We start from the raw sequence: 14,328 nt of genomic DNA, 5'->3' as shown, positions 1-14,328 counted from the left end.
TTCTTCCCAATACCAAAACTTGCATCCATTCTACACAATAAAATTTTAAGTTAGCACAACTAGTCTAATCCGAGAGCAGAACCAAAGATTTGGTCGAGTTCTTCCTCCTTTTGCCGACACGTGGGACATCCAGCATCCAGGTCGTGTCATGCAAGAAAATAGAGTTGTAGTTGAAGCCACGTGATGTGCATCTTGGGTTAAACTGTAAATAGAATCTTACTACTCTTGAGTAACTCCAAAAGCAGCCACCGAAGATCTTTATTGGATTTGTTTTTATCACCAGCACGTCGAGGTGAAAGATGTGCAGGTTCAGTGGGTCCTCTTGCGTTTTCACTGACATGTGGGACCGCATATGAGCAAACAGACGATGGGCTCCACGCGTCTGCTGGATGGCTGAGAAGAGAGATAGAGGAGGGCTGAGCACGAACTCCAGGAAATTTGTTCTACGTAACCAGCACCTCGATATAGTGGGGTGGCATGGGCCATAACTAGCATTCATGTCTAGGAGTACGGCACACGCCACCCACACGAGTCCCATCCGACACCAATTTTCCTGGAGTCCGTGCTACAGCAATCTCTTCTCTCTCCTGTTTTCTCAGCCATCACACGGTGGGCGGAGTGGGGGTTTGTCAATAGTCGGTTTGCTCAACTGCGGTCCCACTTGTAAGTGAAAATGCAACACAGCACGCATTTCCCCTTGAGCGGCGTGCCGGACCAACCGTGTGGGGGTGCGACGCGAACACGGCAGGCTTTTCCTTTTGAACTTGTAACTTGTAAAATTTGGTTCTGCTCCATGGCGCGACCGATAGATAGAAATAACGATTTTCCCTAGAGTAATGAGAAGTTTGGTTCTGGCGCGGTTCATGCATGGAGTACGTAGGAAAATTATGAAGTTGATGCGAAAGGTAAGATAATTACTAGTAGTACCATATACTACCACATGGATTTGATGGAAAGATAAAGATACATACGGATCCATCAACGACATCCTCACGCCCTAGTGCACCGGGTCACCAACCGACGTGTGAGGAGCAGCGGCGTTGGCGGCAAGCTCAACGTGCTTCTGAACAATGTCGTCCAAGGTTGCCCCGCGGTCCAAGAAGGCCAACGTCCTATCGTCCTCCTCTTGCATGTAGTAGTCCTTGTGGATGATTTGCGCGTAGACGTGGGTGATTATGTCGATGGTGTCTTGCTGCGCCAGGCGCTGCGCGGCGAGCGCGACCTCGAGGTGGACATTCTCCGGCGCGACGGTGGGCAGTCGCAGGGCCACCAGTGCGTCGAAGAGGTTGTCACCATATAGGCCGTTGAGGGTGGGAGGCATCGCAGAGCCTGGGCGCGTGGGCTGGAGGCGTACGTCAAGGTCGTCCGCGAGCTTCTTGACGACGGTGAACTTGTCGAGGAAGCCGACGAGGACCTCGTCGAACAAGGAGACGAAGCTGTCGTCCAAGCGGCCCCTCGCCCTAGTGGCCTCAAGCACTACCTGGAGACGTTCCTCGGTGCCGGGCCGCAGGCTGGCGTGGTGGACCATCTGGCACAGCCGGCTGATGCTCGCACTCATCGCCTCCATGGGTCTAGCTTCTAGTCAACTAATCTTGTGATTGGAGTGATCACTCTTGCCCTTGGGTGCGTAGGTGCGTAGGATTTCATAGATTGGACTGGCGGGAGCCTTTATATGAGAAGTGCAGACTGCGTTGAATTCACATGCGTGTTGGCCATCTACTCCTCGCCCCTCTACTACACCTGCCTTTGGCTGTATGACAGGTTGGCCAGCCACCCATTGGGCCCACGTGTCATACACCCAAAGGCAAGTGCAGTAAGTCAATGAACCTGCGTCCCCCTCCATGCTCGTGCATGCTTTCAATGACTTGAGACTACCAAACATCACATGTAGTGGTTAGTTCATTGCATGTAATCCTATTAAGTAGCAAAAAGGCATTAAGTTATCTCGCCGATAGGAATAAAACAATACACCATGTATTTATTTACAGAGGGAGTAGTACAATTTTTGTGACATGCAATACTAGATATTGCTAGTCAAATACTAAATCCAGATGGACGTGGTAGTACTACTAAATCCAGAAGGTGGTGCTAGTACTAGTAGTAGTAGTACTACCAATGTAGTAGCACTGTACTACCCGTTGGTCAAATTATTACGTGCTGCTCCTCACAGTGAAGTGACAAGACCCTACGCCGGAGATGACACCTGAGTATAGGCGCCGTGTTCGGCATACCATAGTCAGCCTCACCGTCTGCAGTCACTATCATCATGGCTGTAGACCTAGCCTGCTTACAACTAGCCGTGTTCGACATAATTTCCCGTACGTAGATGCCTGTGCATTGCACGGAACACCAAGATTGGGGGGTGGACGGCGCCGGCAGCGGCCATCGCGCCAGATTTTTCTATGGCCTTCTAGATGTGGTGGGGAGGAGATAAGGCTGATTGTGAGAGATAAGGAGTTGTTTGTAAATATGGAACAAGTGCGGGCATCTTTTTGCAAAACTGTAGAAGTTTGGTTTATATGCGTCAGATCTAGATCTGACGGCTATTGGTGAAAGATGGCAGGCACAAAATCATCACCAACTCAGGACCTGTTTGATTCGCAGGATTTTGAAAACGCAGGAATAGGACACGGCAATATTACAAGTTTCAAACTGATATTACAAATGTTAGGAGTAATGCTGCACCTACGAAGAGGGAATTACTAGGAAGTTTACGTAAGAACTTTTGTTACTTTAGGTGGATGCAACATTATCGTACAAACTAAAATCCACCGCCCTGACAAGTCACTAATGGGCAAATAAGTTTTCGAGTCTCTGGCCACTTGATGTTTCAAAAACAAATTCAGCTTCTGTGGAGACTTTGTCATTTAGGCTTAGACGCTTGCGGTGATCAGCACGCCATTCATTGTTGCGCCAGAGAACGCCAAACCTCATTACCTTGAGCACACTTGCCTCCAGACCAAAGAACCTGGCCAATTTAATCTCAGATGTGCTGCCTCGGTAGTTGATCAAATCAATTTCTGTAAGATGGAGGTCAAGGCATTCGATGAGATTGTTATAGTGCAGCACATTTTTCACTTTCGGGTCTTTTTTTATCTGCAAAAGAAGAAACATATTAGAGCAGCTAGCTATATAAGATTGTCGTGTCATCAAGAGGTACCAATATCATTCGCTCATACGATAGGGTTGGCTGGCTAGTGATATTTTTTCACTCTCTCTCTCTCTCTCTTTCTCTTTCCTCTCATTTCCTAGGAGTACGTGAAGAGCTTGGGCATTTGTTGCCTTCCACTATGTGGCCGATGCCATATTTCGCAAAAGTATGCCACATAATACGCATCGATGTCAAATCAAAAGATTTTGGCACCGCTCTCGCGATGTGAGAGAGTTGGCACCGCTGTGCACACAAACCCACATGTATAAACAAATCAATCAAACCAACTACACCAGCCTCTCACTCTCCCAAACAAGTGTTTTTTTATTGCCTCAGTCCTCTCTATCTCCCACGCAAGTGTTTTTTCATTGCGTGAGTTAATTTGGCACTGGAGCAAAGTAGGTGATCCAGATTGGGGCACCAGGTGAGCAATGGAGGGGCATCGATGCCAAATGCATCACAAGTGAATTTGGCACGTGTTTTGGCCTACATAGTGGAGGGCCGTTATAGCCCACTTTTGTACTACCTCTTATTTAGTATAAAATTTTGACCATATATTTATGTAAGAAAATGCCAATGCATGTCACTAAAAATTACACCATTTGAAATTTTGTTCAAATACGAATCCAACGATATAGTTCTTAGTGACATGCATTAACATTTTGTCAGTTAAATCTATGGTCGAATTTTGATACTACAAAATAGGAAGAGTAAATCAGGACGGAGGTAGTACTTGCTCTTAGGGTAACCATAGAGTTATTGGAGTAGTCTAAGTTACTTTCCACTATGACTAGCCTAGGCTACTATAGTAGTACAACAAAAAAACGATGCAGGTGATCACGTGAGAAAAAATACTAAAAACATTTCTTTCGGTGCAGTGCGTAGATGCAGTTTTGAACACTACACTTGTCATCGTAATTTGGGAAAATTACAAAAAATTTGAGCTACGTTGTGATTACCGTTTACTAATAGGAAAGAAGTTTTGCCTCGATGAGTAGCTTCTCCGTGCACGGAAAGCATGTAAGGAATCCAACAACTTGATCTAGATTGGGGCTGATAGATTTTATTGCCAAGATCTTCACTGTGCGCATAGACTGGGTCAAGCTTGTGGGAATCATTTTCTGGAATACGGTCATAAATACATCAAGAAGAAATTTAAAAATGTGAATTTCAAGAAGACGGAGAAGAAGATGAGTGCTGTACCTGAACGGTTATGGATCCAATAAAGAGTTCGGAGAATTTGGCAGACGAGTGCACCAACGCTGTCAATTTTGACGCGTCAATGACCCTGATTTTTGTTGGACCTTCTAGATCCGATACAAACAATCTCTCAAGGAAAGGCGCATTCTCAATGACCATAACGTGGAACAACTGGAGTGATCTCTTCCCAATTGATGTCTTGTTGCGGGGCCAGCAAGACACATAAATCCATCGGAGATTCGTCGAGGCGATGTGGAGGCTAATGAACCCGTGGATCTACTCAAGACGAAGGTACTCGAGCGTAGTACAGCTGCGGAGCAGGTGCTCCATAGCCTTCTTCGAGATGACAACGTCGAAGAGGTCGAGCTGCTTGAGTTGAGGGAGAAGAAGGGCGGGCGCGGCATTAGTCTGGGGAAGATAGCAGGAGCTGAAGCTGGCACGGCGCAGTGTTGGCGCGAGGCGGAGCGCGGACGGCGGCAGAGAGCGACATCATCCAGCTTCAAAGCTGAGCTCCTCGAGCTGATCTAGCGCGGGGGATAAGAACCACTCGTCGAACTTGGGTTGGACCTTGCAGTTGGTACTGAACATGCGGATGTCAAGGCGTCTGGCTGGCCCAGGGTGCGATGAAAGGATCTTGGAGACTGCGGCCATGCGTTTGCAATCCCCGTCGCAGAGGCAGCTGTCGACGGTGAGGTTGAGGGGGACGCGGCGCCAGATCGGCGCCACCGCCGGGAGAGCAGGGCGGTCCGCACGGCAGATTTGGTGGGGAGGAGGCCGATGATGATGAGCAGCATGCCGTCGGGGAGGCTGCTGATGAAGTCCAGGCTCGCCGGATACGGTTTTGGCTCGAGCCGCCTCCGCTTGTTGGCTGCCTCGCCGTCCATCTCAACCGGCGGCGATGCCGGTGTACACGTGTGCTGGTGTGTGTTGTGTGCTGGGTGTGCGCGAGTGCGTCCTTCTGTGCATGCCGCCGCGTAGTGGTGAATTGTGCGCGAGTGCGTCCTCCACGCGGAAGAAGTGTGTCCTCAATGCGCCCTCAATTTTCTAGCGCGCGGGGTGCTACCCCGAGTGGTTTCGACTTTGTTTACTTCACCGCATGTCAGATAGGCCTCTAGTTTACTTATTTTCACCCACTGCCACATGGGCCAGCACACGAAGATACAGAACACGAGCTGACAAGGCAGCATGTGGACTGGTTGACCGGTCAACTAAACAATATACAGAGATATACGCTGACACAGTGAGCGTATAATCCGTCGGTATAGAGTGTTCGTGTGAGAGGGGAGGCCCGTGAGAGATAGCAGAGAGAGAGAGAGAGAGAGAGAGAGAGAAAGAGCTACTCCCTCCGTTCGATAATGTAGTTCCAACATTTTTCTAAAAGTCAAACTTTTGAAACTTTGACCAAGTTTATAAAGAAATTACTTATATCTACAATACCAAAGATAAATGATAGTATGAAGTAAGTACATGTTGTGATGAATATAATGATCTTTCCAGATGTAAATGTTTTTCTCCACATATACCTGGTCAAACTTTTCTGAGGTTTGACTTTTCAAAACATCCATATGCTTATGGACGTGAGAGAGTCCCTAACTAGAGAGAGAGAGAGTGAAATAGAAAGAGTGAGTGAAAAAAGTGTGTGTGCGTGTGTGAAAGACACATGGACAACACTCGATAAAAGTCGAGAAAAAATGTGTGTGTCTTATGCAAACATATCACACATGCATCTTCGACAACGGAAGCAAGGTGAGGAGATAGTGTGTGGTTGTTTGCAACCGAGAGAGCAAGACCCCTAGCACGTGGCCAAGAGGGGTCTGACAAACAAGGGAGAGAGGTCGAGAGAGACGTACGGAGAAAATGCAGACATGGGGAGGAGAGAGTGTATGTTTGTCATAGAGAGATCCCCTGGAGATCGTGATGGGACTACATGGGTGGGAGATCGAGTGACAAGGTGTGTGCGCGATAGAAGATACCCCGAGAGATATCGAGATAGACGTATGGATGGAAGGAGCCCTAATCCAGGCTCGCCGGATACGGTTTTGGCTCGAGCCGCCTCCGCTTGTTGGCTGCCTCGCCGTCCATCTCAACCGGCGGCGATGCCGGTGTACACGTGTGCTGGTGTGTGTTGTGTGCTGGGTGTGCGCGAGTGCGTCCTTCTGTGCATGCCGCCGCGTAGTGGTGAATTGTGCGCGAGTGCGTCCTCCACGCGGAAGAAGTGTGTCCTCAATGCGCCCTCAATTTTCTAGCGCGCGGGGTGCTACCCCGAGTGGTTTCGACTTTGTTTACTTCACCGCATGTCAGATAGGCCTCTAGTTTACTTATTTTCACCCACTGCCACATGGGCCAGCACACGAAGATACAGAACACGAGCTGACAAGGCAGCATGTGGACTGGTTGACCGGTCAACTAAACAATATACAGAGATATACGCTGACACAGTGAGCGTATAATCCGTCGGTATAGAGTGTTCGTGTGAGAGGGGAGGCCCGTGAGAGATAGCAGAGAGAGAGAGAGAGAGAGAGAGAGAGAGAGAGAAAGAGCTACTCCCTCCGTTCGATAATGTAGTTCCAACATTTTTCTAAAAGTCAAACTTTTGAAACTTTGACCAAGTTTATAAAGAAATTACTTATATCTACAATACCAAAGATAAATGATAGTATGAAGTAAGTACATGTTGTGATGAATATAATGATCTTTCCAGATGTAAATGTTTTTCTCCACATATACCTGGTCAAACTTTTCTGAGGTTTGACTTTTCAAAACATCCATATGCTTATGGACGTGAGAGAGTCCCTAACTAGAGAGAGAGAGAGTGAAATAGAAAGAGTGAGTGAAAAAAGTGTGTGTGCGTGTGTGAAAGACACATGGACAACACTCGATAAAAGTCGAGAAAAAATGTGTGTGTCTTATGCAAACATATCACACATGCATCTTCGACAACGGAAGCAAGGTGAGGAGATAGTGTGTGGTTGTTTGCAACCGAGAGAGCAAGACCCCTAGCACGTGGCCAAGAGGGGTCTGACAAACAAGGGAGAGAGGTCGAGAGAGACGTACGGAGAAAATGCAGACATGGGGAGGAGAGAGTGTATGTTTGTCATAGAGAGATCCCCTGGAGATCGTGATGGGACTACATGGGTGGGAGATCGAGTGACAAGGTGTGTGCGCGATAGAAGATACCCCGAGAGATATCGAGATAGACGTATGGATGGAAGGAGACAATACGTGTGTTCCTGATGGCTAGTGAGAGATAATCATACTTAGGGGGGGAGTGCTTGCGAGTGAGGGATTATGGTACTTATTAGGGGGGTGCGTGTCACATAGAGAGAGAACAAGGGCAGAGAGTGTTGGATGGGTCTATATGTATACCACGAGCGAGACATGTGTATGTGTGAACCAGGGAGATATGAAGTTTGAGAGAGATTGAGGAGCCCCGATAAGGCTGAGTGGTGCGTCCGATAGTTGAGAGGGGGAAAGAGATATTCCATCCGCTCGATAATGTAGTGCATGTAATTTTTTTAGAAGTCAAACTTTGGAAACTTTGATCAGGTTTACACAAATGTTATTTATATCTTCAATACCAAAGATACATCATACGAGACTACATCTCATGGTGAATCTAATGGTATATGTTTGCCGTTCTAGATGTAACTTTTTTTCTCCACGTACATGGTCAAACTTTGTGATGTTTGACTTTTCAATAAATCAATATGCTATGGACCGAGGAGAGTGCCTAAGTCGAGAGGGATCAAGTGCATGTGAAGGAGAATGAGTAAGTGTGCAAAAAGAGTATGTGTGTGAAAGAGAAAGTGACAACAAACGATAAATTAGAGAGAGAGTGTGATTTTTTGTTTCTTAGGCGAACATATCACGCATGCATCTCCGAGATAGAAAAGCGAGGCGAGGAGATACACAAAGATAGCTAGTGTGCGATTGTTTGCAACGGAGAGAGAGACCCCTATAGCACATGTCCAATAGAGGTCTGGCCAACAAGGAACAAAGGTCGAGAGGGACACATGGAGAACATGGACGCATGGGGAGGGCGAGAGGGTGTGTTTGTGATAGAGAGACCCCCTCGAGATCGTGAGGGGACTATATGGGTGGGAGATCGAGGGAGGTGCGTGCGCGATAGAAAGATGCCCCGAGAGAAATCGAGATAGACCATGCACATGTTTGTGATGGAGACTAAGATTAGCTAGTCATATACATATAGGGGGGACTGCGTGTGCCTACAATTGAGTGAGAGACCATCATACTTGACTAGCTAGGCATGAGATTGTGTGTGTGTGCATGTGAGATGGAGAGAGAACGAGGGAGAGAGATAGAGTTTTAGATGGGCCTATCGAGTGCGAGTGAGATATGCATGTGTATGTGTGACCCAGGTAGATGGAGAGTTTGAGAGAGAGGGGGAATAGCTCCGAGACGACAGAGTGGTGCGTGAGAGAATTACGGGCAACGAGCCAAGGAATTTTTGTGTGTACGATGAGTGCACCCAAGATATCTAGCTTGGACTAGAGATTCATACATAGTGTGCGAGAGAGACCTATAGATGGAGTATATATGCATGCGAACTTGAAAGACCCCCCCCCCACGCACACACAAAGAGAGAGAGAGAGAGAGAGAGAGAGAGAGAGAGAGATGGAGAGAAAGCGAGAGGGACCAACAAGGTTTGTGTGTTGGATGCGTGCGACAGAATTGAAGATTGTCGGCGAGAGAGAGAGAGCAGGTGTCCGGGAGAGGGGGAGGTCGCGTTTTATGCATCAAAGACTGATATAAACCATGTTTCGATATAAACTTGCATTCAAATATTTAAATTGGAGAACATGTTGTCTGCAATCCACACATGAACGGATATATGCGTATATCAAACAAGTTCATTAATTTGACTTTCAACATGTTCATGGAGTACTATAATACTGTACAACATGCTATTCGATTGAGGTGTTCAATTTTGGATTTAGTTCACTATTTTGACCTGGTGAACGAGCTATTTCATTGAATCGAGATATTTCATTTTGGGTTTGATTCCCGTTTTTGAGTGGGTCAACTATTTTTCATATAGTAAATCGCTAGCAACGAGCATGTAAAAACACATTACTCCCGAGCATCATCTCTCCATCTAAAAAAGAAGTGGCAAGCTAATATTTCAAAATTTGATTCGAATCGACTTGGTAAGGTAGACGTGGATGCTCGTTCTCCCAAATTTTGAACGAACCGTTAAACATCCTCTGCTCGGTGGAATTCGCCCGAGCAAATAAATGGGAGACGCGAAATTACTGTCCTATGTGGGAGACGCATTAATTGGCCCGTTGTACATCGAGGGTAGGTTCGTAACTTCATCCAAGCGCGCCTTCTCCTCGGCCGAAATGACATGTGCCGAATAATTCATAAACCATGGTCGGCAAAACACGCTCTCCTCGCCTGAAATAGCTCGCGCCCACTATTTCAAAACACGCTCTCCTCGCCCGAAATCGCTCGCGCCCACTATATTTCAAAACACGCCCTCCTCGCCCGAAATCGCTCCCGCCCACTATTTGGGGAGAAGCAAAGTTACTCTACTATCCCCGACCCTCAGTACACAGACCCAAGCCGTGAAGCCTAAAGGCAGGGGTGGAACTGTAACTCCCCTCACATTTCAAACAAATGCGTCCATAAAACATGGTTCCACTCCCCTCCCAATTCCCCCCCCCCCCCCATTCATACCTCGTGGTGCCAAATCACCTTCTCCCCGGAAGCTCCCTTCTCCTGAGCCGCGAAACCTCAGCCCCTCCTCCATGGCGCCCCCCACCGCACCAATTTTACAGCCGCCCTCCTCCCTAATGCCGGAGACGCTGTCCATTTGCTGTCGTGCACTGGGCCGTGTGCCTCTTACTCCGTGCTGCTGGAGCTGCCTCGACGACGGCCGCGTGAACCGTACCGGAGCCGATTCACCCCCGCTGTTGTTCACGGCGCCGGAGCAGCTCCAACTTCGCATCCGTCCAGAGTCCCGGCGCTGCTTCCCCGTAGCCGTCGACCGTCGCGACATCGCTATTTCCCTGCCGCCGGTGGCCACCGCAACCGCGCCGGCCTCACCGACTCGGCAGCTGGACCTGCCTACTTCACCATGCCGCCAGATAGGTCGCACCCTCATCTCAAATCACTTTATTTAGGCGTCAGTTGTCTGAATTTTTATTCTGGGCCAATCGGTTCCCAATGGGAAGCAGCACCCCTCGAGGCGGAGGAGCTCCTAGGCTCCCGGTTGGCTGGTGCCTAACGTAAGGGTGCGCGGCCGCAAGTTCGCCGCGGAAGCAGCGTTTAGATGGCTATCTTAGAGTTGTGTGGGTTGAAGGTACTGCCGCCGCCGGATCTGGATAACGGGGAGTCTTTGTGGATTGGCCTGAGGGCGGCGCAACCACGGCAGTGCGGTGGGGCGGGGAGCGGGGTTTTGGCCGGGGCCACGGACGGCGGAGGCAAGCTGCTCTGTCGTTGGTCGCTAGCTCATCGGGGAAGATTCCTAACAGTGTCAGCTGGGAGGCACAAGACGGCCATCAAGCCATTCGGCGTAGATCGGACAGTACCAAAAGAAAATAAAATCATGTGACCCCAATTTAGTCTTTAGTCAAGAGACGTGTGACCACTCTCGTACCTTGTTGTTGATCTCTTAGTGTATTTCTTCATATCAAAGAGATGTGTCGTTCTTAACATTATGCGGTATCTGCATCTTCAGCCACACCATCTTCCGGCTCACCGCAGCTGCTCCAACAAGGGAAGCATACACCAGAAGGGAGCTATAGTCCCCACTCAACAGTTCCCTGCATCAAATGCGCATGCCCGACATGGACAGCCGCAACAACTGCAGGGCCATCGACAAGTCAGGACATGATGCTCACTCCTATGGATGGCGGCCAGATAGGTTGTACCCTCATCTTACTTGTGTGCAACATTTATGGCTTTGTTATTCATCTAAGCATGGAAAATAGATTATCACATTTCACTGTATATTCATGCTGATCTCTTACGGGTCTTGTTCAGGAGTTAACGCTGTTCCATAGTTCAGCTAAGATACTTGTTCTTTAGGTAACGTTGTTCCATAGTTATCATCCATCAGCCAATGCTATCTCACAGGCTGGTGATTATAGTATTATCCCACTTCTAGTATTACCTATGTTGTTCTTTAATACTTTTGTGTGCCATCTAGTTAATCTCGAGTACAAACGATACATATTCTGTAGCTTTCATCTGTGTTCTCCCTTTAGTTTTTGAGACCTGTTGCTGCTAGTTAACCCCAGTCCTACTATTTATGTCGTCTCCTACAGGCACTCATTACATAAATCTAACTACTAGTTGTCTTCCATGCATGTCAGATAAAATTGCACACACTGATATATCCACAAGAACCTCACGGAGCAATGTAAAGGCCAATAAACTTGATGTCAATGATACCCAATATGATGGAACATGTAAAGGCAGTTCTTCAGAAGACTTGCAGAAAGATGTTGAATCCTCTTCACCCAACAAGGTCCTTGCTCTAACTCGGCCCGTGATATGGGTACAACATGCATATAATGTCCTGGAGTGTATCTACTCTGTTGCAATGCCATGTGCTTAGCATGCTGATCATGCATGTAAATATGTCATGCCTTCCTATTTTTCAGTACCTATTCCATTCATGATAACATGTTTTCAAATTCAAGTACTGTCATTCTACTCTATCGCAATGCCATCTGCTTAATTTGGACATCATGCTTCTGAATATCTTATGCATTGTTATTCATCAGTATGTACTTCATCTGTCTATCATACCATATTTTTTTACATTGAAGTGTTGTTCTAGTGTTCTGTTGCAATGCCATCTTAGTTTCCCAATCATACACGTGTATGTTGCCTTAGTTTTTTCTGTACGTATTCCGCTAGCATACAGTTTTACATTCAACTAGTGTTTTTTTACTGTGCTGTCCTGTCGTATCCCTAGCTCTTACACCATACTCCCTCCGTCCGGATTACATGTTGCCGAAATGGATAAAAAAGGATGTATCTAGAACTTAAATACGCCTAGACCCATCCATTTTTTTCCGGATGGAGGGAATACATGTAATTATGTCATGCCTTTCTATTCTTCAGTACCTATTCCATCTCTCTGCTGTAGCATGTTTTATAATTGAAGCACCATTCTTCTATACAAGGCATGCAAGGGGAAGACGACTATGTTAGAATCTAAAGGGTTACAAACCAGGTCTTTGCAAAATATCCAAACGCCGGGAGATAATAAACCAACTCCAGCTTTTATAGATACTGCTCCAGCACAGAGAAACCCAACTCCTACTGATAATAAGCAGATTCCAGTGGCCAAAGAACTAGTCCGCTCCAGTCCAGCAAAAATATGTCAACTCCATTCTAAGAAGCGTGTGCGTATCCTTGCATCATGAAATTTTATAGCATGCTGATCATATTTTCTACATGTTTCTTACCCATCTCTCTTTTAGAAAATAAGCTTAACAGATAGAAGAATTTCTGCACTGGTATCGTCTGTGAGGAAAGATTCTTGCAGGAATTCTCTGTACTCCAATGCAGATGTAAGTACCTGTTGTATATCACTATATGTTTACATCAGCATGTATTTTGTTAATCGGCGTGAATCCAACCTTTATCTGATCTAAATTTAGTTGTAGCAAAATGTATGATTAAAGGCCACAATGTTGTTTCTGTAAGGACAACTGCCTAGTAGTTTTGCATCCTGAGCTGCATGAGTGTACTATCTCATATTAGTGGGTTTGATTACTTTGGTTCTGCAGTGGGTTTTTAGTGTTTTTTACTGTGTTGTCCTATTGTATCCCTAGCTCTTACATCATACTCCCTCCGTCCTGATTACATGTCGCAGAAATGGATAAAACTGGATGTATCTAGAACTGAAATACGCCTAGACCCATCCATTTATTTTCGAATGGAGGGAATACATGTCAATATGTCATGCCTTTCTATTCTTCAGTACCTATTCTATCTCTGTTGTAGCATGTTTTATAATTGAAGCACCATTCTTCTATATAAGGCATGCAAAGGGAAGACGGCTATGTTAGAATCTGAAGGGTTACAAACAAGGTCTTTGCATAAGATCCAAACGCCAGGAGATAATAAACCAACTCCATTTTTCATAGATACTGCTCCAGCACAGAGAAACCCAACTCCCACTGATAATAATCAGATTCAAGTGGCCAAAGAACTAGTCCACTCTAGTCCAGCAAAAGAATGCCAACTCCATTCTAAGAAGCGTGTGCGTATCCTCGCATCATGAAATTTTATAGCATTCTGATCATATTTTCTACATGTTTCTTACCCATCTCTCTTTTAGAAAATAAGGTTAAATGATAGAAGACTTCCTTCATTGGGATTGTATTCGAGGAAAATATCTTGCGGGAATTCTCTGTGCTCCAATGCTGATGTAAGTACCTGTTGTATATCACTATATTTTTACATCAGCATGTATTTTGTTAATCGGCGTGAATCCAACCTTTATCTGATCTAAAATTAGTTGTAGCAAAATGTTAAAGGCGCCAATGTTGATTTTTGTAAAGAAAACTGTCTGGTAGTTTTGCATACTGAGTTGCATGAGTGTACTATCTCATATCATGCACATTACTGAATTGTAGTGCTGCTCTGGTTGCCCATTCATTCATTGTGTCAATGTTGTTTTCGTATTACATTAACTGACTGATGATAGTTGTGCCATATTGTGTTAATTTGGTGTTGGCTAGTTGCCCAAACATTCGTTGTGCCAATGTTGCTTTCCTATTATCTGACTTGGCGAATGATAGCAATGCTAGTGTCTTAATTTGGTGCAGGCTGCTGCAGATAAGAAGACAAACTCTGAAAACAGCAAGGCAACCCCATTGTTTCTTTCCAATAAATCTAGGCCAGGTAATATGCCAATAACTCATGATTAATCTGCTTGGTTCCCCTCCTAATTTATGTTATGATGCAGTGGTCGAGACACTCTCCACTATCAA

This window comes from Aegilops tauschii, chromosome 7, assembly GCF_002575655.3.
Source record: "Aegilops tauschii subsp. strangulata cultivar AL8/78 chromosome 7, Aet v6.0, whole genome shotgun sequence".
Lineage (NCBI taxonomy): Eukaryota > Viridiplantae > Streptophyta > Magnoliopsida > Poales > Poaceae > Aegilops > Aegilops tauschii.
Note: the sequence above shows the minus strand (reverse complement) of the source record.